Consider the following 4465-nt stretch of genomic DNA (forward strand, 5'->3'; position numbering starts at 1 on the left):
TGGAAAATGGCAAGGGGGTGAGGTGCATTCCAGCAAGGCCAGATCAAAGGGCCATCTAGCATTACCCTAGACATTTTTGAAATTTTGCCTATCCCTCTAACACTGACCTCTCCTCTCTCAGTGATAGAAATCCATACATAGCTAACTTGAGCAAACCCGGGAAACTTACTGGCTTCTGTGGACTAAATTGGATTTGGTGGCAGATGGTCCAGAACTCAATAAATTTCAGTGTTCCATCTCTGTGTATGATGCACATGTCCCCTGACAGCCCAAGAGTCCTAGCTTAGCAGGTGTGCAGCCCCTACAGAAAGACAAGAAGAAAGGCCTCTGGCTGTATCCACTGCTTCCACTTGGGCCACCTGACCAGCCTTGAACCAATCTGGGTAGAGGGAGCTGGGAAGCCAGTCATCTGTCTGTCTTGGTAGAAGCATTCTCATAAAGCAAATACCGACAGGTTTGGATCTCAGCTCTGCCACTTGCTACCTGTGAGACCTTCCATGAATGGAATTTCCACTCATCTCCACGAAATAGAAGCCAAATGCAGCCTCCATAGCCGCATCTGGAGGATGAAAGCAACAGTCAGACTGATGTCATAATTCTGTTCTGTGGAATAACTGAGTTAGCACACAGAAGGCCCCAAGAACAGTGTCTGCCACTGTGCACACTCTGTATGCACCAGCAGCATTCGGCCAGCATGGTGATGAGGATGGTGGGTGGGGAGAGGAGGAGGAGGAAGAGAGAACAGGAAGGACCACGGTCGCCCACCAAAGGCATGCAGAGAAAAGAGAACAGCAAACAGGAAGAGCAACAAACATCTACAGTTATAGCAAGTATCTTTTCCTAACCCTGAACCAAACAGCCATGCTGGGTTTTTGTTCTCTAATAATTTGACACAGAGTCTGGTATGAGGGAGATTAAATCAGCACTGTACTGTCTCTGCCCTGCTTTTGGTGCCTTAAATATCAACATGTTGCTTCTCTACTTTTGCAAATGAAGCACGGTGAAGATGTGGCTTAACAGTAGAAAATTTTATCCTAGCCACTCAGGAGGCTGAGATCTGAGGATCATGGTTTGAAGCCAGCCCAGGCAGAAAAGTTACCCTGAGATTCTTATCTCCAATTAACTGCTCAAAACCTGGAAGTGGTGCTATGGCTCAAGTGGGAAAGTGCTCGCCTTGAGCACAAAGAGGCTCAGGGACAGCGCCCAGGTCTTGAGTCAAGCCCCAAAAGTGACAAAAAATAAAATAAAAAGAGTAGAAAATTTTGAGTGGATGTTCATGCCTATAATCCTAGCTACTCAGCAGGATGAGATCTGAGAATTGTGGTAAAGGCAGCCCAGGTAGACAATTTCATGAGATCAAATTAATTGCCAAAGGCCAGAAATGGAAGTATGTCCCAAGTGGTAGAGTGGTAGAGCACCAGCTTTAAGTAAAATAGATAAACGGGAACAGGAGATGCTGAGTTCAAGACCAATAATGGCACCCCTCCACCCCCACACACAGAGGAAAGAGTAGGAAGTTTTGATCTTAGCCAGGTGCTGATGGCTCACACCTGTAACCATAGCTACTCAGGAGGCTGAGATGTGAGGATTGTGGTTTGATGCCAAGCCGGACAGGAAAGTCCGTGAGATGCTTATTTCTAATTAACTATGAGAAAACTGGAAGTGGTACTGTGGCTCAAAGTGGTAGAGGGCTAGCCTGGAGCAAAAGAAGCTCAGGGACAGTGCCAAGGCCCCACGTTCAACTCTATGAGTGACAAAAAAGAACGTCTTGATCTTGTAAATCTTATAGATATGTATATAAGGAAAGTAATAAGATTGCACACACAACTATACTATAACTGTAGATGTAATGAATGGTTACATATCAATGTTGGCTTTGACAAATTTTCTATTGTACTTTAAATTATTGAAGTGTGGGAAAGTAGATGAGCACAAGTACCTTATACCTGTAATCCTTATTATTCAGGAGGCTGAGATCTGAGGATCGAGACTTGAAGTCAGCCTAAGCAATCAAATCCTAGAGATTCTTCTCTCCAGCTAACCAGCAAAAATTGAAAATGGAGATGCAGCTGAAGTGGTCAAGCATTAGCCTGGAGCACGAAAAGCTAAGAGACAGTACCCAGGCCCTGAGTTCAAGCCCCATGCAGGTAAACACACAGAAAATACTGAGATTGAACAAAAGCATGTTCTGGGGTCAAATATGTATATGTTTTTTTTTTTAATTATCCTACTGACTACAAACTTTCACATTGGATATAAAGAAGTGGAAGAGACAAGAGGGAAAGAAAGGAAGGAGGGACTCAAAATAAGCCCACTCCAGGGTAGAGATGGAAATATGGCACTAACAAAGACTTCCATTCCACACAGAGAGAGCTGGCAGAAACAGTGCGGGGCTGTGGGTGTACTCAGCTGTGCAGAGCTGATTATAGAAGATGAAAGGGCTGGGCAATTTATTTCATCTCACACTGAAACACTGCTGACAACTGAAAGTGAGGACAGACGGATTCATTTGTTCAACTTCTGTTCTAAAAAACAGACTTCAAATGATACCACAGAGAAAAAGGAGGAAATGCTGTGCTATCATAAAATGTCTTCTGCTTTTTTATATATTTATACATATATATATAACAGACTGTTATATATATATATATATATATATATACGTATATATATCAGACTAGTAGCAGCATTTGTATTTTGTAGGTGGGTTTGGAGGCAAAGGGTTGTCATTTATTATATGGTTATCAATTTCAAGAAATGTAATGTACAGACCCAGGACCAGTTAGGATCTGTCAGGCCAGCTTTACCTGACCTGACCACAGATCTCCCATCCATTCACCTCAGAGCCCAAAGATGATTCAGAATGAAAACATTCCAACACTGCAGGGTTCCAGTACTTCTAAGAAATGGAAGATGGAGAAGATTTTATGCTGCAAGTGAATAAAATACAAAGCCGATCGTGGCTTTTAAATTTTATAATCCTGGGCATGTTAGAATTGTAGTTAACCAACCAGATTTTCTTTACTTATCTACATTTTTTTTTCTGTTGGCTTGCAGTTTTGAAAATGTTACACTTCCTCTTCAATAAAACGTAGAATTACTTTCCAGCGGCATAGTTAATGCTTGAGAATGAGGAATATTTTCCAGTTCAAAGACTCATATAAATGATTATGAAACCTAATCCATCTGGTAAGTTTCTCTTATCTTCAAAGATATAGAAATACAAGTGTCCCACGCTGGTAGGCCGGTAGTTATTTATGAGTAACACACAAATACAGATCCAAATGTGAATGGAAAAGAATGGAAAAGAAATGAATTTTGCCTGCTATCATTAAAAGTATCTGTAACCTGAGTTCATCATTCTTAAGCAATGAGTCTTTTCTTAAGCAACTCGGTTAAATGATTGCTTCGTTCCTTTGCCATTTATCTCAGAAATTCAGTTAATTTCTCAGTTTGAAATGTAGGTTTTCTTTGCATGAAATGACCTGAGCAATAAAAATGGAAAATATTATGGCTAAAATAAATTCTCTAGAGCCCTTAGCCAGCTCAGTAACCATTAAATTTAATAGTTCAATTTTCAGTGGCATTTTTGGAACTCCAGCTGTTTGCCAGGCACAGTTTCAGGAACCAGCAATGGCACTGTGGGCCGCTGCGTGAGTCTGTGCACATTTACGTGCACATACTTCCTCCAAGGGCACCAACCAGGGGCCACCATAGGGAGTTTCTCTGAGGCTGAGCAGCCAACCCACAGCCCTGTTGAGAGTCTTACACATGGGCCTGTAAGCTCTATTAAAGGTACATCAAAACAGTTAAGTCCAGTATGAGTTGTGAATAGGATTAGAAACATGAGTAAAACTATTCAGGTTTTACTAGGGGTGGAAAGAAGAGCCACAAAAGATTTTAGGAAATAGGATGCTAAAGATTTCTTAAACCCAAGAGTTTCAGGGCCACAGCTGGACAATATAGTGAGATGCTGTCTCAAAGGAAGCCAGAAAGAAGGAAAGAAGGAAGGGAGGAAGGAAGGAAGGGCAGGAGGGGGGTGTGAGATATGGGAGGAGAACAAGAAAGAAAGGAAGAGAAGAGGCGAGGGGGAGGGAGGGGCAGGGAGGAGAGGGGAGGAAGACTTAAGCGGAGTAGGAAATAATTAGGACCCAGCCTTGGGAAGATCACATTCTAAAGATGGGAGCAGAAGAGCAAGTTGGACAGTTCCTGCGATGGGAGAGAAAGCCAGAGCAAGCCACGTGGTCACCATGGGGGCAGAGGGGTAGAAGCTAGGGAGTAGCCTGGGATTAAAGGAAGCCCCCAGAAAGTTCCTTCCAATCCGGAGAGGAGGGGGGGGGAGTTTCGGATGGCACGCAGGTCTCTGCTTCTGTCCTAATGGGTCAGAGCATCAGATGCTGAGGGTAGTGGTGGGAGGAACAGTATGCAGACGTGCTTGAGCAAAGATTATTTCAATGAGCTTCTG

General features: G+C 43.0%; 1 long non-coding RNA gene across 1 annotated transcript; it reads left to right on the top strand.

Moving 5' to 3' along the window:
- Window positions 1-695: 695 nt before the first annotated feature.
- On the top strand, window positions 696-3256 carry LOC138819694 (uncharacterized). The gene is made up of 3 exons (XR_011369580.1): window positions 696-826; window positions 1967-2147; window positions 3058-3256. It is a non-coding gene; the product is annotated as an uncharacterized lncRNA (long non-coding RNA).
- The last annotated feature ends 1209 nt before the right edge of the window (window positions 3257-4465 follow it).

The sequence above is a fragment of the Dipodomys merriami genome, unplaced genomic scaffold, assembly GCF_024711535.1.
Source record: "Dipodomys merriami isolate MVZ:Mamm:240054 unplaced genomic scaffold, mDipMer1.0.p SCAF_81, whole genome shotgun sequence".
NCBI lineage: Eukaryota > Metazoa > Chordata > Mammalia > Rodentia > Heteromyidae > Dipodomys > Dipodomys merriami.